This window comes from Perognathus longimembris, chromosome 28, assembly GCF_023159225.1.
Source record: "Perognathus longimembris pacificus isolate PPM17 chromosome 28, ASM2315922v1, whole genome shotgun sequence".
Classification (NCBI taxonomy): domain Eukaryota; kingdom Metazoa; phylum Chordata; class Mammalia; order Rodentia; family Heteromyidae; genus Perognathus; species Perognathus longimembris.
Genome location: NC_063188.1, coordinates 29,174,872 through 29,197,933, shown reverse-complemented (window position 1 = coordinate 29,197,933; position 23,062 = coordinate 29,174,872). Strand labels below are relative to the sequence as shown.

Here is a 23,062-nt window from a genome sequence, read left to right as displayed (position 1 = left end):
CCACTTCCCCTTGTTTTATACTGCTACACTAAAATAGATCTCTGCTAAAACATTCACCTTTGAGATTCTCTTTTTTGTGAGATACCTTGAAATACTTTTAATGAGTAAATGACCTATGATATTTTTTCAAGGATGCTTGGGAAGCAAAGGGAAGCCTTTCTCCATCCTCTGTTAACAGTGGCTATAGGAGAATTCACCAGAATAATCACAACTAATTTAAATATGAGAATGATATCTATGGAGAAAAGAAAGCGAGAGGTATGGGAGAAGATGAAATCTTCATGTCTGAGTGGCTGGAGTTATACATAATGGAGCCATACTTCAGCTTGGCTGCTGCCTTCTGTGAAAGGCAAAGTCACATATGGAATTTCAAAATGATAAATCCAACCTCAGGAGAGTTGCTGCCTGGGATTACCTGGCTGCTTTTGGCCTTGTTCACTAAAAGAGGCAGAAAGTACAGCTTGGTTGATGTCTTTGGTTTTTTTTCTTTTGTCCAAGTGAGAACAGAAAATTCCTAAATATTTCTAAAAATGGGCCTCAGATAGAAAAATGTAAAGAAAAAAAATAGTTTGTAAATGTGGTTTTCTCCAGATGATAAGGAATGTCATCCAGAGTCCTGAAGATGACATTTGAATGGATAGAAAATATTAACACTGACACTGATCTCTTTTCTAAGTGGGATGAATAAAATGTAAATCAGTTCACTGTGCTGGAACACAGCTTTAGAGAAACCACAGTTAAAAACAAACTCGGAAAAATGAAAAAGAAACCACTCCAGCCTAGTTATTTGTACAGTTTTCTCTTGGATATTAACATTTTAATAGCTAAATTTACTGCTTGGTTGCTGAATAAACTTGCAATGACATAAAAGGGGAAGAGTGATTTTTTAATGAAATTGTTTGGGGCACAGTGTAACTCGGGATCTTGGTTCAATTCCCATCATCAAATTACAAAAATAAGGAAAGAAAAAAAGTTTTATTTTATACCTATATATCTGGATGATAAAAATTGATGTACTATGTTATGTTTGTAATATCATAAATACCAATGAGAAAGCTACCTATAAACAAAATTTAGAAGAATATGACTTCTTAGGTTTTTTTTTTGGGGGGGGGGGTTGTTGTTGTTTTTTTGTTAGTTTGTTTTTTCTTTGCCAGTCTTGGGGCTTGAACTCAGGGCCTGAGCACTGTCCTTGGCTTCTTTTTGCTCAAGGCTAGCACCATACCACTTGAGCCACAGCACCACTTTTGGCTTTTTCTATATATATGTGGTGCTGAAGAATCAAACCCAGGGCTTCATGTATGCAAGGCAAGCACTCTGCCATTAGGCCATACACACAGTGGACTTCTTACTTTCTGTTGTTCTTTGATTCATTGAAATTTAAACTCTTGGTGGATTGCTAACCAAACAATTCTCCATAATCAATGTTTTTGTCATGTTTTTATTTGACTATTGAACCCTCCCAATGAAAAGAGACAAAATGGATGCAATAGTCACATAGAAATAAACATTCAAAGTTTGGGGAAGTACTTTTAGTTCACTAATGACTTCTCGTAAAATTAGATGTCTGATGATTTCCCAATTTGTTTGCATAATTTAAACATAGTTAGTTGTTACTATAAGACTGATAGGCTAATGTGGGCCTGTGAAAGCCAGGCTTTTTCCTTTGGACTTCATCCTTAATCTGGTACTAAATTATCTAGGCTTTGTTCTTGTCAAAGAAAAGCCATTGGATTTTTTTTTTTTTTTTTTTTTTTTGTCAGTCCTGAGGATTGAATCCCAAGCCTGGGCGCTGTCCCTGACCTCTTTCGCTCAAGGCTAGGGCTCCTAGTCTTTGAGCCACAGTGATACTTCCGGTTTTCTGGTGGTTAATTGGAGGACTTTTCGGCTTTAAACCATGATCCTCAAATCTCAGCCTCCTGAGTAGCTAGGATTACAGGAGTGAGCCACCAGTAGCTGGCATCATTGGGTTTTTTGAAATCCTTAATTCTCAGGTCTTAGTTTCCTAGATCTAACACAAAATTGAAAACTAGCTAGGTAGGGCTGTGTGGTCCCAGCAAGAGCTATCTTGAACTAAAGATAGGCTCACTGAACAGAACACTGCTACTTGGGCCATTACAGATGTAGTTTCTCTTGTGGGTTCACAAAATACGACCACACCATGGAGAGTGGCTGGTCTGTCTGGGTCACTTACAAAGGTCCAAATGAGAAAAGCTGGTTTGTTCTGATGGGATTAGCTAAAATAGAGCTGCTCATAGACCTAATATTTCTCACACATATTAAGTGCATTTCAAACATGATGCTTGAAACATGTACAAGTTAAGGACAGCACATCACTAATATGGTGACCCTTTCACCTACTGCTAAGGGAATGAACACTGGAGAATCTGAGAACAAGAAACAACATTAAACTGCCTAAGATCAAAAAGTTGGTAAGTCATGATACTGGAATTTACATTTCAATGTGTGGGGCCCCAGCAGCTGTGACTTTAACCACTGTGCAGAGTTGTGTTTTGACTTCATGGAAATCAAAACAACTGACTATAAATAGCGGCAGTACCCTATTTTAGTCCTACTAACTTACAGAGTAATAATCCTGATAGCATTCAGTCTTGGCCAGGGAGCTGTAAAAGAACAAGAATTAGCAAATGCTGAAATAAAAGTTCTTTGCCATACATAGTCTGGAAAACAATTTGTCAATAAGATAATCCTGGCCAATCAAGCAATTCATCACATGAAAAAATATTAGATCATACATGAATTTGATTAAAATATTGTAAAAAATTTAATTAATAGCTTAGAATATATTACAACACATATACAAAATATAATCATAGGAAGCCATTAAAATAAAATTATCTCTTTGTATTTATGGCTAATTTTTGAGTTGTTAGTATATTTTCTTTAAAAATTAAACTGCTGTGCAAAGGTACACATTGAAAAGAGAGTAGTACAAGACTTTTGCATAGATACATACTAAAATATATACACACACCTATATATACACATTTATTTATGTAGTTACATATTCTATCTTGTTCTTGCTATTCCTATGAAAATAGCTCCATAGTTTCTTCTGAATCTTTCTAGAATTCATTTATGCAAATATAAATTAATGAAATTACATTCATATTATATTCTTGTATTTTTTTATTTATTGTACAAAACTAGGAAACAAACTTATAGCGTTTTATCCTTGCTTTTTTAAAATTTAATTTTATTGTCAAGGTGAAGTACAGAGGGATGAAAATTACGTATGTAGGTAGTGAGTACATTTGTTGTCAAAATTGTTCCTCTCCCTCATTTTTTGCCCACTTTTTCTCTCCTCCCCAATCCCTCCCCCCAAGTTGTGCAATTAATTTCCAACATATTGTCTTGTGAGTATCACTGTTGCATTGGTTAGTCCTTTCTCCGTTGTCTCACCATTTTGATGCTCCATTTCCTATTTCAGATAAACATATATACAATACCCAGGATACCAAAATCAAATACACTGATAACAGGGGATAAACCACAGGAAAGATAAATGAAAGAAAAAGGAAATAATTTCACATAGTGCATTAGAAATAATAACAACAATTAAAAACCTCTTGTTTCCATGTCTTGGAGTTCATTCCACATAGTATGATCTTATGTACATAGCTCTTCAGGTATTGTGATACTCTGCTAGGACTATCCTAGACATATACTAATTATTATCAATGATGGAAACCATGTAATCTATGGTTCTTTAGATCTGGCTCACTTGACTTGATATGACTTTTTCAAAGTCTTTCCGTTTCCTTAAGAATGGGAGCCTTTTCATTCTTTCTGAAGGAAGCATTGGATTTAAGTGTGTGTGTGTGTGTGTGTGTATATATATATATATATACATATATATGTATATATATACACATATATATGTGTATATATGTATATATACATACATATATATGTATATAATTATATATATACATATGTATATATATGTATATGTATATATACATATATATATGTATATGTATATGTACATATATGTATATATACATATATACATACATACATGTATACATATATACATGTATGTATACATATACATATACATATACATATACATATACATATACCTATACATGTATATACATATATACATATATGTATATACATATGTATATACATATACATGTATATACATATATACATATATACATATATATATATCACATTTTCTTGATCCATTCATCAACTGAGGGGCATCTGACTTGGTTCCATATCTTTTTTTTTTTTGCCAGTCCTGGGCCTTGGACTCAGGGCCTGAGCACTGTCCCTGGCTTCTTCCCGCTCAAGGCTAGCACTCTGCCACGTGAGCCACAGCGCCGCTTCTGGCCATTTTTTCTGTATATGTGGTGCTGGGGAATCGAACCTAGGGCCTCGTGTATCTGAGGCAGGCACTCTTGCCACTAGGCTATATCCCCAGCCCCCCATATCTTAGCTATGGTAAATAATGCTTCAATGAACATCACTGTGCTTTTACTTAACAAATAGCTCTGGAAGATTCTTCTAGTGAGTGGAGAGCTTTCACATTGTTTTAAACAGAGTATCCAATGACAGTTGTTTATGATGTTGATAAGCCTTTTCCTATCATGAACAATATTCCAGGGTCCAATTTCAAATATATTTCATTTTATGTTTGTGCAATTGAAAGTGTGATATAAATTCCTGGACATGAGAATATTCATTATGGCTTGGATTTAATGTATCTCTATAGAAGACTCCTGTGTTAAATGTGTGGTCCCCGTTGTAATGTTCAGAGGCCAGATTTGGGAAGTAATTGAATCATGAAGCCTCTGACCATATCAATAGTTTGATCTAGTTTGATCATAATTTAATGCTACTATTAATAGGTTGTGGAGTCTGGAGGGGGGGCCTAGTCGAAGGAAGTAAGTTAGTGTATGTGTGACTTGAAAGCTGTATCTTGTCCTGACCCTTTCCTCTCTATCTCTGGTTGCTCATTGCCATAAGGAAAACAAATCTTTCTACCATGACCTTCTATAATAATGCTTAGCCTTTCCACAGGTCCAGAAAAATATTAAGTCTCTGACCAAGGACAGAAACCTATGAAACCATAAGTCTAACAATAAATCTTCATTTAGGCTGTTATAATCACATATTTTATTGCAATGATGAGGAACTGACAGATTATTGATAAAAATAATATAAACTTTATAGATACTCCTAATTTCTGTTCATACTATTTTACCGTCTCTTTAATGGTTTGTGACAATGTATATGATAACACATTGGAATATTTCCCTCAACAAGAAAATTAAAATTATTTCTTGAATAGTTTTATTTTTTTCATTTATCTTACGAACATGATTTGGCTATTTTAAAAGCAATCTTAAAAGCTATTTGTGGGTTTTTCTCATTTGTGTGTGGTCTTCTTATGTCCTTGATATTAATCAGACATTTCCAACAAAATAAAACCAATAATGTATGTGTGTGTAAGAGACAAAGACAGACAGCGAAAGAGAATGAGATTTCAATGAATTGATTTAGCTGGGCACCAGTGGCTCATGACTGTAATCCTAGCTACTTAAGACAGAATGAGAGCTGCTATTTTGAAACAAACCCTGGCAGAAGAGACCAAGAAACCCTATCTCAAAGTTAACCAGCAATAGCGGGGCTGGAAATATGCTTCAAGGAGGTACAGTGCTAGCTGAGCTAGCATGAAGCTCTGAATTCAAACTTCAGTTCCAAGTAAGGAAATGGAAAAAAATCATACTAAGTGAAGTGATCCAGACCCAAAGAAACATGGACTCTATGGTTTCCCTCATAGGGTATAATTAGTACATGTCTAGGATAGTCATAGTAGAAGATCACAATAGCCCAATAACTATGCCCATATGAACACATAAGATGATGCTAAGCAAAATAAACTCCAAGTTTGGAAACAAGTAGTATCTCATTGTTGTAATTATTTTTAGTATGCCATGTGAAACCATACCCTGTTTATTTTCTCTGGTATTCCCATCACTGTATCTGATCTTAGTACCCTGGATACTGTATATACGTGTATTGGAACTAGGGAATGAAAAGGGAATACAAAAATTGAGACAAAGGATAAAAAGACAAACCAATGAAAAAGCAATCCTTACAAAACTATATGGTGATACAAGAAGATCATCAATAATAGAGGCTACAGTTACATATGGCACGTTGAAAGTAGTTACAACTGTGATATAACAATCGTTTCAGTAACCTGTAGTTCATTTCACTTAGCATTATCTTGTGTGTTCGTATCTTCTTGTATCACCTTCCTGTGGTTGTACCTACACTTTCACTGTATCTTATCTGAGTATATTGGAAACTGGGTATACTGGTATTAGAACTAGGAAATTGGAAACAAATATCAAAATTGAGAGACACAGGGTAAAAAAAGACAAACAACTACAAAAGCAATGCTTGCAAAACTGTTTGGTGTGAGTGAACTGAACAACCCATGGGGGAAGGGAAGGGAAAGGGGGGGGAGGAAGCAGGGAATGAGGGATGAGGTAACAAACAGTACAAGAAATGTATCCAATGCCTAATGTATGAAACTGTAACCTCTCTGTAATTCAGTTTGATAATAAAAAATATATTTAAAAAACTATATGGTGTAAACCAGCTGTACAATTCATGGGGGGAGGGAAATGGGAAGGAGGAGGGGGAGGAATGATGGAGGAGGTAACAAGTTGGATAAAAAATGTACTCACTGCCTTACATATGAAACTGTAACCCATCTGTACTTCACTTTGACAATAAAGAAGAAGAAAAAACAATGGCCCACACAATTTTGGAGAATTGAAAGGCAGGAAAGGTAGAGACTCCGGAAAAGTCTGGGTGGCATGTCGATGCTAAATAAACCTTTATGTATAGTCAAGACTGGGCTAGGAATATGGCCTAGTGGCAAAAAGTCTTTGTCTCATGTACATGAAGCCTTGGGTTCGATTCCTCAGCACCACATATACAGAAAAAGCCAGAAGTGGTGCTGTGGCTCAAGTGGCAGAGCAGTAGCCATGAGCAAAAAGAAGCCAGGGACAGTGCTTAGGCCCCAAGTCCATGCCCCAGGACTGGTAAGAAAAAAAGTTATAGGCAGGACTGAAATTCGAATTCCATACTATCTTTTTGAGGATATGATTTGCATATTTTCACTAGTGTTTATGCTTGTGTCTGCTTATCATGTACATATTCAATTGAATTTATGATCTTGGTCTTTATGATTTGGACATGTTGAGTCAATAAGACAATGGTTATAAAAAATTCAACTTGTTTATATTTTATAATTCAATGCATATGTTATATATGCATTAATATACCTTAAATATTATATTTAATATATTTCAATGTATATCTCATATGATATACACGCATATCTTTAGATTTATCATATTTTGGTACCTACATTAATATATTTATAATGCCATGGGAATATATTATTTAAAGGATATATATTATACATTAATATTTTGCATATATCATTCAATATTTTCTTACTTGGGATTGTAAATAATTCTAACAATTATTATTTGATTTTCAAATGTTTTTCTAGGGGCTCGGGATATGGCCTAGTAGCAAGAGTGCTTGGCTCTTATACATGAAGCCCTGGGTTCAATTCCCCAGAACCCCATATACAGAAAAATGGCCAGAAGTGGTGCTGTTGCTCAAGTGGCAGAGTGCTAGCCTTGAGGAAAAAGAAGCCAGGGACAGTGCTCAGGTCCTGAGTCTCAGGACTGGCCAAAAAAAAAAAATCAAATGTTTTTCTACATAGCATTTTTGCTGATGTCTTGCACTACTTGGCTTTTCTAAACAGCTTGATTATTGAACTGATTTTTTTTTCTAGATGATGTACAAATGGTAGCCAGGAAACGAATGATAAGAGTTAGTATGTCAATTTAGGTAGTTGTTATGGAAAACAATACAAAAATCCTACAGGAAGCCAAATTGATATTTTCTCTGAAAATTTCTACCATGATAATACAAATAGGACTGTATTTTGAAATGTTAGGGCATAATGATGCCAGTAATGAAGCTACTAACTTTTTATCAGATATGTACCATGAGAACTCTTCCTTAATTCCAACTTCCTTAATTCCAATTAATATGTCATTGTTTCACATTCTAATTTAAAAGTGATAATTTTTTACAAGACAATCCCATTTTTAACACAAATGCTTAGCTAGTTAAGTTTGCTGTTAATCTGAATTTCTAAGGGAATATCATGTGCTGATCAGTAATTAAATTTGAAAGAGTCAAAATATCAGTATACAGATATGAAGATTTTTTTTTTTGTGAGATCAGGACTCGAACTTATTACCTGACACATTCATTCACTGACTAGCACTCTACCAACAGAGCAATGCCTCTAAACTTTCACTAATTTTTAATGACTATTTGATGAAGATCATTCATTAAGGAGAAAATGGTTTCTTGGCCTTTCATATTTGTTGTGGAAAGTTCCTTTGATGTAAATTCAATTCTTCAGAGAATAATATAGATTTCAGTGTTTCTGTGCCATTAATTTTCAGTCTTTTGCTTAGTCTTAATATCTTTGTAAGTTTACCAATTTGAAGCCAGTTCCCTGGTGTCATATATCTCAATTGTAGAAAATTTCTATCATAAATTGGATTTGCCACTTTCAATTTTAAACCTAAGTCACTTCAATGAAAATCAAGAAATTACTTATGCAAAAGTATCAAAATTGAATCTTTGGTGAGGACTGTTCATCTTTATTTTTAAAAGAAGAACTTTAGAAATGTGTTCTTCATACTTTCATTTCAATTCCTAACTCTGCTCCTACTGAATCAGATTTTACCTGGTTTCTCATCTGTGAACTTGTTTTTGGTGAGAACTGTATTTGATCTAAGGTTATTTTGAGGACAAAGTGACCTATTTGAAAACTATTGCCCACAGAATATGCAACACATAATTTCTCTTTATCTTATAATTTTCCTTAACATATTTTCCCCATCATCTTGTAGCCAATTATTACTATATTTCTATACATAACATTCATTATGGTATGCCAAACTTACTATGTTACTATCCTCTCTGCTCTATTCCTGATCCTTCCCATCAATTCTTACTCCTTGACATTGATTATATCTCTGATGTCTATTTCCATATGTCAGAAGTTGAGTGCTAGGTGGGAAAAAATCAAATGTAGAAGATGCTAATAAAGAAAAACAACTTGATATATATATATATATATATATATATATATATATATATATACATATACATATATATATATCCCAGATAAGATTTACATTTTAGCCAATGCATCTATAACGTTTATTAAAATAGAGACTAACAATGACTATAGGAATTTCAAGGCAAGGAAGTTAAAGGGAATTTTAAGCAAACTTCTTTTATCTTTTTAAAAAAGTTTACTCATCTTTGAATAGTTATACAGGAGTTGCCATTTAACAAAGAAGTTTATGAATATAACGCTTCCTAATCAATGGCATCCCTTTCTGTGTTCTCATCCACCTGTCCCAAGCCATCCATTCCCTCACTCTTCTTAATTTTGTAGGATATACTTTGAATTCTTTTTTTTTTAAGTTTTTATTATAAAACTGATGTACAGAGAGGTTACAGTTCCATACGTTAGGCATTGGATACATTTCTTGTACTGTTTGTTACCTTGTCCCCCTCCCCCCTCCCCCTTTCCCCCCCTGAGGTGTTCAGTTCACTTACACCAAACAGTTTTGCAAGTATTGCTTTTGTTGTTGTTTCTCTTATTTTACCCTTTGTCTCTCAATTTTGGTATTCCCTTTCAATTTCCTAATTCTTTTTTTTTTTTTTTTTTGGCCAGTCCTGGGCCTTGGACTCAGGGCCTGAGCACTGTCCCTGGCTTCTTCCCGCTCAAGGCTAGCACTCTGCCACTTGAGCCACAGCGCCGCTTCTGGCCGTTTTCTGCATACGTGGTGCTGGGGAATCGAACCTAGGGCCTCGTGTATCCGAGGCAGGCACTCTTGCCACTAGGCTATATCCCCAGCCCCTCAATTTCCTAATTCTAATACCAGTACACACTGTTTCCCATGCACTCAGATAAGATTACAGAGATAATGTAGATACAATCACACGAAGGTTATACACGAACATCATCAATAGTAGAAACTACAGATAAACATGGGATGTTGAAAGTAGTTACAACTGTGATATAACAATCATTTCCATAAAATGGACTTCATTTCACTTAGCATCATCTTATGTGATCATAAGGGTATAGCTATTGGGCTCTTGTGATGCTCTGCTCTGACTTGCCTAAACCTGTGCTAATTATTCCCAATAAGGGAGACCATAGAGTCCATGTTTCTTTGGGTCTGGCTCACTTCACTTAGTTTAATTTTTTCCAAGTCATTCCATTTCCTTACAAATGGGGCAATGTCATTCTTTCTGATAGAGGCCTAAAATTCCATTGTGTATATGTACCACATTTTCCAGATCCAGTCGTCTATGGAGGGGCATCTGGGTTGGTTCCAGATTCTCGCTATGACAAATTGTGCTGCAATGAACATTGTTGTGCTGGTGGCTTTACTGTGATTTTGTTTGTGGTTTTTTGGATAAATACCCAAAAGTGGGGTTGCTGGGTCATAGAGGAGTTCTACATTTAGTCTTCTGAGGAATCTCCTTACTGCTTGCCAGAGTGGCTGAACCATTTTACATTCCCACCAACAATGAAGTAGGGTTCCCTTTTGGCCACATCCCCTCCAACAACTGTTATTGTTAGTTTTCTTGATATATGACATTCTTACTGGGGTGAGATGGAATCTCAATGTTGTTTTGATTTGCATTTCCTTTATGGCCAGTGATGTAGAGCACTTTTTCATATGTCTCTTGGCCATTCTCATTTCCTCATCAGAGAAGTCTCTTTGTAGGTCTTTAGCCCACTTGATGAGTGGGCTATTAGTTCTTTGCGGTTTTGTTTTGGAGGAAGGTAATTTTTTTAGTTCTGCATATATTTTAGATATGAGGTCTTTGTCCGTTGAATGGCCGGTAAAGATCTTCTCCCAGTCTGTGGGCTTTCTGTTTATCTTGCAAGCTATGTCCTTTGCCGTGCAGAAGCTCTGCAGTTTGATGCAGTCCCATTTGTCCAACCTTTCTTTGATTTGTAGCTTTTCTGGGTCTGTGTTCAGAAAGTTCCGTCCTGCGCCAAGGAGCCCAAGTGTTTCTCCTACTTCTTCCTTTAGAGTTTTCAGGGTGTCTGTTTTGATTTCAAGGTCTTTAATCCATTTGGAATTGATTTTGGTGCAGGGTGATATATAAGGATCTAGTTTTAGTTTGTTGCTTGTGTTGAGCCAGTTTTCCAGCACAATTTGTTAAAGAGGCTATCTTTCTTCCAAACTATTGTTTTAGCCCCTTTATTAAAGATTAAGTAAGCGTAGTTCTGTGGGTTCATTCCTGGGTCTTCAATTCTGTTCCATTGGTCTTCAGGCCTGTTCCGGTGCCAATACCAAGCTGTTTTTATTACTATAGCTTTATAATACAGCTTGAAGTTGGGTATTGTAATTCCTCCAGCACTGTTCTTTCTGCTTAGGATTGTTTTTGCTATTCTAGGTCTTTTATTGTTCCATATGAATTTCTGGATTGCTTCCTCTATTTCATTAAAAAATGGTGTTGGGATATTAATGGGTATTGCATTGAATTTGTACATAGCCTTTGACAATATTGCCATTTTGATTATATTAATCCTCTCAATCGAGGAGCATGGGAGGTTTTTCCATTTCCTTAGTTCTGACTTAATTTCGTTTTTCAAGGTTTTAAAGTTCTCCTCAAAGAGGTCTTTCACTTCTTTGGTTAAGGTTATTCCTAGGTATTTTATGTTTTTGGAGGCTATTGCAAAGGGGGTTGCTTTCCTGATATCAGCCTCGGTCTTCGGGTCGTTAGCATACAGAAAGGCCGTTGTTTTTTGAGGGTTTATTTTATATCCTGCAACTTTGCCAAAGTTTTGCATCAGCTCTAGTAGTTTGGGGGTAGAGTCTATGGGATTCTTTAGGTATAGGATCATGTCATCTGCGAAGAGAGAGAGTTTAACTTCATCTTTACCTACTTGGATCCCCTTTATATTTTCTTCTTGCCTGATTGCTCTGGCTAGGAATTCTAGTACTATGTTGAAGAGCAGGGGAGAGAGTGAACATCCCTGCCTTGTTCCTGATTTTAAAGGGAATGGCTTTAATTTTTCAACATTTAGAGTTATGCTTGCTGTTGGTTTGTCATAAACTGCCTTGATTATATTCAGGAATGTTCCCTGGAATCCCAGTTTTTCCAGGGCTTTTAGCATAAATGGGTGCTGGATTTAATCAAACGCTTTTTCCACATCCAGAGATAAAACCATGTGGTTCTTTATCTTGCTCCGGTTGATGTGGTGGATTACATTAATTGAGATGCGCATATTAAACCAACTTTGCATCCCTGAGATGAATCCATTTTGATCGTGGAGTATGATTTTTTTGATGACCTGTTGAAGTTGATTGGCCAGAATTTTGTTGAGAATTTTTGAGTCTATGTTCATCAGGAGATCGGTCTATAGTCCTCTTTCCGTGATGAGTCTCTGCCTGGTTTTGGGATGAGGGTTATACTGGCTTCATAGAATGAGTCTAGAAGTGAACGTTCTCTTTCAATTTCATTGAAGAGTTTGAGAAATATTGGTGTGAGTTCTGTTTTGAAGGTCTTGTAGAATTCTGCAGTGAATCTGTCTGGACCTGGGCTTTTCTTGGATGGGAGATCCTTTATTGCCGTTTCTATTTAAATACTGGATATGGGTCTCTTTAGGAGGTTTAAATCTTCATGGTTTAGTTGGGGGATATTAATTTTTTCCAGGAAATCGTCCATTCCTTCCAAGTTCTCGAATTTGTTGGCATAAAGGTTTGCAAAATATTCCCTTATTATTTTCTGAATTTTGGTTATTTCTGTGGTGATGTTACCTGTTTTATCTCTTATCTTGTTTATTTGAGCGTGCTGCCTTTCTTTTTTGGTCAGGTTTGCCAGGAGTCTTTCTATCTTGTTGATTTTTTTCAAAGAAGCAACTCTTTGTTTTGTTGATTCTTTCGAAGTTTTTTTTTGTCTCTGATTTATTTCTGATTTGATTTTAATTATTTGCTTCCGTCTATTGACTTGGGGTTTGGCTTGTTCTCTCTCAAGGAAATTAAGGTGCTACCTTAAATTATTGAGTTGCTGTTTCTCCAATACGTTGATGTATGCACTCAGAGATATAAATTTTCCTCTGAGTAATGCCTTTGCTGTGTCCCAAAGGAGCTGGTACTTTGTGTCCTCAACTTGGTTGAATTCCATAAACATTTGAATTTCCGTTTTAATTTCTTCAATGACTCTCTGATGGTTCAGCAATGTGTTGTTTAGTCTCCATGAATTGTAGCAATTTCTGTGGTGGCTGCTTGAGTTGAGCTCTAATTTTATTCCATTGTGGTCTGAGAGAATGCAGGGAATGGTTTTGATACTTCTGAATTTGTACAGATTTTCTTTGTGCCCTAAGATGTGATCTGTTTTGGAGAATGTTCCATGTGCTGCCGAAAAGAATGTGTATTCTGTCCTTGCTGGGTGGAATATTCTGTAGATGTGGATTAAGTCTAGTTGGTCTACGCAATTGTTTATTTCTGTGGTTTCTTTGTTCAGTTTTTGGCGTGTTGATCTGTCCAGAGGTGATAGTGGAGTGTTAAAGTCCCCAACTATCAATGTGTTTGGGTCTATGAGTGATTTTAGAGCCAGTAGTGTTTGTTTGATGAAGTTGGGCGCTCCTGTATTTGGTGTGTAGCTATTTAGGATGGTTATTTCTTCCTGTAGGAGAGATCCTTTTACTAGTATGTAGTAACCTTCGTTGTCTCTTCTTACCTTTTTTAATTTGAAGTCAATTTTGTCTGATACGAGGATTGCAACTCCAGCCTGCTTATGGGGGCCATTTGCTTGATAGATTTGTTTCCAGCCTTTCACTTTTAGAAGATGTTTACTTTTGCTGGATAGATGTGTCTCTTGGAGGCAGCAGAAAGATGGATCTTGACTTTTGATCCAACTCATGAGCCTAGGTCGTTTGATTGGAGAATTAAGTCCATTAATGTTGACAGTTAGGATTGAGAGATGATTGTTTGTTCCTTTCATTATCACTATCTTGTTTAAAGCTGTGTCTTCCCATTTCTTGATCTGATGTTTACTAATTAGTGCTCATTTCTCTGTTTGTATTGGGATCTTGATTATTTTCCCTGTATAGTACATCTTTAAGGATTTTGTGTAAAGCTGGTTTGGTGGAAATATATTGTTTCAGTTTTTCCTTATTGTGGAAGACTTTTATTTGACCTTCTGCTATGAAGGAGAGTTTGGCTGGGTACAGAATTCTTGGTTGGTAGTTATTTTTATTTAGAGTTTGGTATACTTCATTCCAGGCTCTCCTTGCTTTCATGGTCTCTGCTGAGAAGTCTGGGGTAATTCTGATTGCTTTTCCTTTATATGTTATTGTTTTCTTTGCCCTAACAGCTTTGAGTATTTTTTCCTTGCACTCTGCTGAAGCTGTTTTGATCACAATGTGTCGGTGGGATGTCCTATTCTGGTCTGGTCGATTTGGGGTTCTAAATGCTTCTTGTATTTGTATAGGCCTTTTGTTCTGGATATTTGGGAAGTTCTCAGCTAATATTCTGTTAAATAGGTTGCCTATCCCATTAACCTCTTTCTCCAAGTTTTCCTCAATACCTATTATCCTTAAATTGGGCTTCCTGATCGTGTCTTGAATCTCCTGTAGCGATCTATTTTGTTGATTGGACTGGATTTGTATTGATTTTTGATCTTTCTCCATAGAATCTAAGGAATCTTCAGCTCCCGAAATTCGATCCTGTGCTTCAGTTAGTCGGGACTGTAGGCTAGTTACTTGATTTCAAATCTCTTTTGCTTCTGACTGGTCTTTCCTGATAATTTCCATGTTATTTCTTAGGTCTTGTATGGACTTCTTTACTTCATTAACTTCATTACTTTGGTTTGAGAGTTGTCTCTCAAATCTTTAAGCTGGTTAGCTATCTTTTCATTTGACTCTTGAAGTTCATTTATCTTTCTATTTGTGGATGCCATGAAATTCTCCATTAATTTTTGCTTTTCCTCCTCACACTCCTGAATAATTGACTGAAGAGATTCGAACTTTTCATTTATCATGTTTATCAGTAGACTTTGTAGAGCATTTTGAGGGTTCTCTTCTATGTCTTTGATTGACTGCTCTGCTTCCTGCTTGTTTTGAGTTGGAGATAAGACTTCATTGTTTGCCATCTTTCTTTTTTTTTTTTTTTTTGGCCAGTCCTGGGCCTTGGACTCAGGGCCTGAGCACTGTCCCTGGCTTCTTCCCGCTCAAGGCTAGCACTCTGCCACTTTAGCCACAGCGCCACTTCTGGCCGTTTTCTGTATATGTGGTGCTGGGAATCGAACCTAGGGCCTCGTGTATCCGAGGCAGGCACTCTTGCCACTAGGCTATATCCCCAGCCCCTGTTTGCCATCTTTCTTGTGTTTCTTCTGCCCATTTGAATTGGGGATGCCAGTCTACCAGCACCTGTGAGCACCGTTTAAGACCCAACACAGCCCTTACCAGGCACTGTTGTGTAAATCTTACAAGTTCACAATTATGTACAGATACCCTGTATACCTGTCTATAAAATTAGATTTGGTGTTCTTAAAAAATATAATCTCAATATAACAACTGATCCTGGGCCCTGTATTCAGTAGTTACTTATTTACTGTTACAACCCTATTCGCAATTCTTGTTTTATATTAAGATCTTTTAGGACTGGCTTTCTCTATGAACCCCTTTGATTCACTCGTATTAAGCTGGGATACCCTCTATCCAATAACCAGGAGTCATTGGAGACTGGAGGTACAGGCAGTAAGTCAGGAGGGTAAGTTGGAGGTAGTAAAGAGTATAGAGTAAAATGTATTGGGGAGGGGAGGTGGTGATTTTGGTTTAGTTTCAGTGACTTGGAAGTGTCGAGAAGAGTAGAATCAGTACAGAGAATAAGGTTGCAGTGATAGATAATGGAGAGTTAGCAGAAAAGAGTGGAGGTGTTCTTCATAGGAAAGTAAGTTTTAAAGAAAGAGAATTCAGAGAGAGAAATAAAGTAAAAGTAGTGGGAGACAGACGCACACAACAGAGAAAAATTATTTTAAAAAGAAGATAAAATAAAAAGGAAAAAAAATTTAAAAAAAACAGCAAAGGAACAACCCAAACAAACAGAAAAGAAAAAAAACTTGATAAAATAAACTGGTAAAAATAGAAAACATGGGGGGAAAAAAAAAGGAAAAAAAAAAAAGACGACGTTTCCGAACTGAAAATTTTTTTTTTTTTTTAATTTTAAGAAATGGTGAAAAGATAAAGAAAAAAAATGGAGTCTTCCTTGTTTGGGTTGTCTTTCCCCAGTCTCTGGTTTCCTTATGATGGTCTGCAGTCTATGGTCCTGATTTTCTGGGTTTGGCAGAATTCAGCTTGCTCCTCTGTTTGTTGCAGGGCTGCTGCCTTTACAGCCTGCCTTTGAATAGGCTGTGAACTCAGCAGGGAGGGGCGCCTCTGGCCTGTTTTACCCAGCTGAGAGGTGCTTGCCTGTGCAAGGCTTCTGCCTCCTGCACCAGGCAGCCTCCTTCGCGGAGTTGGCTTTGGAAAGCAGCTCCTTTTCGGGGTGGGAATTGGGCTTCCTCTGTGACGGGACCGTTTAACTGTCTCAGGTTCCTCCGTCTGGTGTTTCCCTGCTGCTGGGAGCTGGTAGCTGTTTTTGCTTTAAATTTAGAAGTTCCGGCGGGCGGGGCGGGGCACTTCGGGCTAATCCGAGGCCCAGGGCACGCCTCCCGCCTGGGCAGGGGGCATTCTCCTGGGTGGAGTTGGCTCTCGCTGATTGGTCCCTCTTGCCCCTTTCAAAGATGGCTAATTTGACCTCGCTTTTCCCAGGCCCGCTTTAGTTCCAATGTGGTCTGACCCTATGCCAGTGGCAAAGATGGCGCTTTGCTCTGGCGGTGGGGGCAGGGCTGCCTTGCCGGAGTTGCTCTGTGGTCGCGATTGAGAATATCTTTCATGGATACTCACGCTTTCTCGGCAATTTCAGGTCGTCCGTGCTCAGGCGCCGGCTGGTCTCCGCTGTGTGCTTTACCTCCGTGGAGTGCGGGTTGCTGTGATGGGCACTGTGCCGGGGTCGCCGACACTGGCGTGGTGGTGGGACACCGCCCAGAGCTCGAATCTGTGTTTTCAGTCGTGCAAAGTCGATTTTTCCTTCCTTGCCAGAATCCATGTACTGTTACAACTTACGCTGGTTGTATTTCTAGTGGTAAAAGTTTCTATGAGGTGCAAAATCTGCGGTGCTGGAGGGAGCTGAGCTACTGCACTGCAGCTGCTCTGCTGTCTTCCCGGAAGTCCACACCTACTTTGAATTCTTGACTGAATTGTCCACCTTTTATTCTTCTACCCCTTTCCCCTTCTCCTTACCCTACTTGTTTTAAGTACTCATTTCCTGGTGTTTATTTTGTTGAATTTTGACTTTACCTTTGTTTAATTTTGACTTTAACATTCTTTACACTATTTGAGTTCTCCCTTGAATTTACCTTATGTCAGTTAATACAGTGGTATACACTTTCATACCATTCAATGTATTTACTTATATGTTTATAAAGTATATATTTTTATAAACTAATACTAGCTTCTACATGAGTGAAAACAAGCAACCTTTGCGTCTCTGTATCTAACTTCACTTAATATTTTTCCAGGTTCTTCTACTTTTTTGCAAATTATATAATATCATTCTTTTGAATGGATGAGCAATATTCTAGTCTCTGTATATACCAATGTTGGTCAAGAAAATGTGGCACACATTCATCTGTTAAAGGGATTTGCATTGAATGCTACGGTGAAGACTGTTCACTGAACATTGTTGTGCTTTTGACTTTACTGTATCCTTGTTTATAATCTTTCAGATAAATGTCCCAGAGTAGAATTGCTGGATCATAGGGTACTTCTATGTTACGTTCTTTAAGGAGCCTCCATACTGCTTTCTTGAGTGGTTGACCAAGTCTACAGTGCCAATAACAGTGCATTGGTGTTCTTTTATACCCACATTCACACCAACATCTGTTATTGTTTGTCTTCTTGATAATGACCATTCTGATGAAATGGAGTCCCAACATTGTGTTGATTTGTATTTATGTTATGGCCAGATATTATTGAACATTTCTGCAAACTTCTGTGGGCCAATTTTACTTCTTTTGAGAAGACTCTAGTTCGTTAGCCCACATATAAATTGGGCTTTGGTTCTTTAAGGGTTTAGTTTTTAAGCTTTCTATATATTCCAGATACTGGGTCATTGTATTAAATATATCTAGCAAAGATCTTTTCTCATTATGTAGAGTGTCTTTTTAGCATTTCGGCTATGTGCTTTGCCATGGAGAAACTTTTTAGTTTGATGCAATTCCATTTATCAAGTTTGTCTTTGATTTGCTGTACTTCTGGATCTTTACCCAGAAAATTCTTACATGTGCCAAATAGTATTAATGTTTCTCCTACTCCTTCCTCTAACTTTTTCATGGTTTCAGGCCTTACATTGAGGTTTTCAATCCATTTTAAATTGGTACTGGTGCGAGTTGATAAATAGGAATCCAGTTTTAGCTTTCTTCATGATTATATCCAGTTTTGCCAGCACCATTTATGGAAGAGGATATCTTTCTTCCTGCTTATGTTTTGGCTCCCTTTTTGAATATTAGATAATTATAGGCCTATGGGTTTATTTCTTGGTCTTCTATTTGCTCCCATTGGTATGAAGACCTGTTTTTGGGTCTGTACAAAACTGTTTGTCATTACTCTAGCACTGTAGTACAGTTTTGGGTTATTGTTTGGTATTAGTATACCTTCAGCACTTTGTTTGTAATCATGATTGCTTGTGTGATTTGGGGCCTTTTGTAGTTCCATGTGGATTTCTTTTTATTTTTTCCAGGTTCATCTATTTCCTGAAAATGACATTTTACAAAGCTGAAATAACTCTCTCATAAAATTTGAGACATTATTTTCCTTCACTTTTGAAGGGATGGGGCAAGGATAGGGTGGGAAAGAATTCAAACAGCTCATGAATTGAAGTTCCCTCAATCTACATATATGTACACTGGGCTACCACAAATGAGTAATGCTCTTAGGTACTAAAAGATGAGAGAAATTCATGGCATGAGTGGAAACACAAATAATTTCCATTAATTGAATCACTAGTGATACTGAAACAAAAGTCTTAGCAGACTCACTGTTAAAATCTACTTTCAGATGTTCAAGTGATGACCAGTATTGTTTAAGAGGTATTCCCAAAAAGAGGCTTCAATTTAACTTTCTTGTTTCTGCTAGGAGCTGCTACTTATTTCCCAATGCCATAGTTCACTAGTAGCCTCATTATGGATTTTATAAACAATTGATCTGACAAAAGGTTCAGGATTACATTCATCATATTAGGAAGCAGGAAGCACAAATAAAAATGAAGTATCAATGGTCACAATACTGTTCAATACTTGGAGGATTTTATCAGAGCATATTTAAGATGTTTGAAGTAGAATTATTAATCTAAAAAAACTCATTTCTGTAAATTTCTCTATAAAGTTCCCTGCTTCACAATGCTAGGCACTCTGCTTCTTATTATGTGCTGTTATTTTAACAGAAGTGCATGTGAACTGTTCTATTTTACAACTGATATAATAAACTTAGCTTCTGGTAAATTCATCCTAGGCTGACTGTAATATAAATTGAAAATGCAGTTTTGCTTTTTCTTGTCGTTATTTTCTTTGCTTACTTCTTTTCTTTTCTTTCTGTTTATTTTTATTTTTGAGACAGAGTCACACCATATGACCCAGATTAGCCTCCAAGTCATGACATAGCTCATGCTGGCTACAATCTCACAATCCTGCCACAGCCTCCTAAGTGCTGCTATTCCAGTCATGTGTCACCCTGCTTCATTTTAAAAAATACAGTAAGAAATCTAACTTCCAAACAGACTAATCTATATTAGATATGATTAGAACATGTACATTAGACTATAATTGGACAGTAATTACAACAGCGATATATCACTCATTTCTATAACATGGAGTTCATTTCACTTAGCATCATTTTGTGTGTTCATAGGGGCATAGCTATTAGGCTCTTGTGATACTCTGTTGTGACTACTCTAAACCTGTGCTAATTATTCCCTATGAAGGAGACCATAGAGTCCATGTTTCTTTGTGTCTGGCTCACTTCACTTAGTATAATTTTTTCCAAGTCCTTCCATTTCCTTACGAATGAGGCAATATCATGTTTTCTGATAGAGGCATAAAATTCCATTGTGTATATGTACCACATTTTCCTGATCCACTCGTCTACTGAGGGGCATCTGGGTTGGTTCCATATTTTAGCTATGACAGATTGTGCTGTGATGAACATTGTTGTGCTGGTGGCTTTAGTGTGTTCTTGTTTGTGTTCTTTTGGGTAGATGCCCAAAAGTGGGGTTGCTGGATCATAGGGGAGCTCTATGTTTAGCCTTCTGAGGAATCTCCATACAACTTTCCAGAGTGGATGAACTAGTTTATATTCCCACCAACAATGAAGTAGGGTTCCCTTTTGGCCACATCCCCTCCAACATTTATTATTGTTAGTTTTCTTGATATAGGACATTCTTACTGGGGTGAGATGGAATCTCAATGTTGTTTTGATTTGCATTTCTTTTATGGCCAATGATGTAGAGCACTTTTTCATATATCTCTTGACCATTCTCATTTCCTCATAAGAGAAGTCTCTTTTTAAGTCTTTAGCTCACTTGTTGAGGGGGCTGCTGGTTCTTTGCGGTTTTGTTTTGGAGGAATTAATTTTTTTAGTTCTGCATATATTTTAGATAAGATGCCTTTGTCTGTTGTATGGCCAGTAAAGATCTTTTCCTAATCTGTGGCCTCTTGTATCCCCTTCCCGTGGTTGTACCTGCACTATCACTGTATCTTATCTGAGTACATTAAAAACTGTATATACTGGTATTAGAACTAGGAAAGTGAAAGGGAATGCCAAAATCTAGAGACACAGAATAAAAAGACAAACGACTACAAAAGCAATACTTGCAAAACCTTTTGGTGTAAACCAACTGAACAAGTCATGGAGGGAGAGGGAAAGGGGGATAGGGGAATGGGGATGAGGGAGGAGGTAACAAACAGTACAATAAATGTATCCAATGCCTAATGTATGAAACTGTGACCTCTCTGTACATCACTTTGACAATAAATAAGAAAAAAAAGATTATAATTGGGCAAAAACATCTAACGGAAAGACAATTTTACAATAAATGTTGATTACCATGTTATTTATTGAATGCCTATTTCCAAACCACTGGCAACTCATTGCATAGTATCATATAATTACATATTTTCAGGATCCCATGAACGACTATAGCTGCTATAGCTGCCAGCATTTTTACAGATATCATACCATATTCAGCATCCCTAAAACACAACAAATTTTAGAATTAGATGTATAATTCCTACTCAAAATATCACTTCATGAAGTAAAAAAAAATCATGAAGTAAGAAATGTAACTCAAAAATTGTAATTTAAAGACCATCTATATTAGTATTAAGACAACTTCTGAAACTTGTGGGAGAGTTTGGGGAGAAAAATCAGCCTTGTTACCAATACTGTAATTTCTGTCTTGTAAGGTCTCTAAGAATTCCTAATGATCCCAAATACGACAGCCATTTTATACCTATACAAATTCTCAGTTTCACTTTTTGCAGAAATCCTCATGTGTTGTTACAAGAAATAGAAAACAGGATGCCATTGTTCACAGAAAGGAAAATGTTCATAAAATTTCTTTAGTAATATATTTTTGAAAACTGAAATATTCTATTAGGTAAAAGTTGAAAATCTTTATTTCAAATTTTTAATAATGGAAAACATTTATCTCTTTTTTCTTTCCTGTCTTTACTTATATTCCTTGTTGAGATTTTCCAGCTCATAGAAGCCACAGTTTCATTGTTCTAATCTCATTAAAGAAGAATAATAAATTAAACTTGAAGTATAAGTTAATTCATAGGGAAAAGATATGACTAGGTCATTTGCAAAAGAATGAAGCTAAATATGTTCTAGGTCATTGAGATTTTTAAAAATCCATTAAAGTATTAAAATATTCTCTTCAGTTCTTTTTTCATGTTATATTTTTAAATTACCATACACATCAGTGCTCATCTTTCATTTAAATTGGAAACAAAAAGCAATTCAGGGTATTAATAATCACAGAAAGCAAATTGTATAGTAAAAGCATATCTCTTTTTGCAGAAAGTATTCTAAGTGATAGACTCCACAGAAATACCTAGTAAGTTAGACTTTGAAACCTAAGAAACATAGTGTTCAGACATAAATTACTTTAATTAGTAAGACTTCTTTCCAGCCTCATAAGGAAAAATAAGAGGAATGGGCTATGTTCTAAGTATAGGACTATAGGAAATAGGGAGTAAGGAGCCTTATGCCTACTGTTAAATCATTATTTCCTTACATTTTGTTCAGCCATTTCTGTCAATCAATTGAGCATGAAAATTACTACCTGTAAAATTACCACCTGTAAAACAATAGCATATCTTGTCTGGTTTCTTCAATGGCAACAAAGGAAAGCAAGAATGCCAGAGAAATCAAAGCAGTAAATCACTGAGTTGTTCATTAATAGTAATCATTATTTGATTAGCAGCTAGATATAGACTGTGTTCTGTAAAATGTGTGAACATCTCAATTAAATCAAAAACCTTAAATTTAGAACATAATCATATCTTGGCTATGTTTAATAATCAAAGGCATTTAAGGAGGCTGAAATTTGTGGGTCATGGTTTGATGCCAGTCCAGGAAAGAAATTCCACAAGAATCTCATCTCCAATTAAACATCAAAAGGAAGCCAGAAGTGGAGCAAAGGCTCAGTGAGTAGAGTGTTAGTTTTGGGCAAAGCTGGGGGACAGTACCCAGGCCCTAAGGCCAAGTCCTAGTACTAGCACCAAGAAAAACAAATGAATGACAACAACAGAAAAAAAAGGCATTTGAAGC

At 36.5% G+C, this 23,062-nt stretch overlaps 1 pseudogene; it reads right to left on the bottom strand.

The window, feature by feature from the left end:
• Positions 1-235: 235 nt before the first annotated feature.
• The window catches only part of LOC125342991, a 52,304-nt pseudogene continuing 29,477 nt past the window's right edge, over positions 236-23,062 (bottom strand).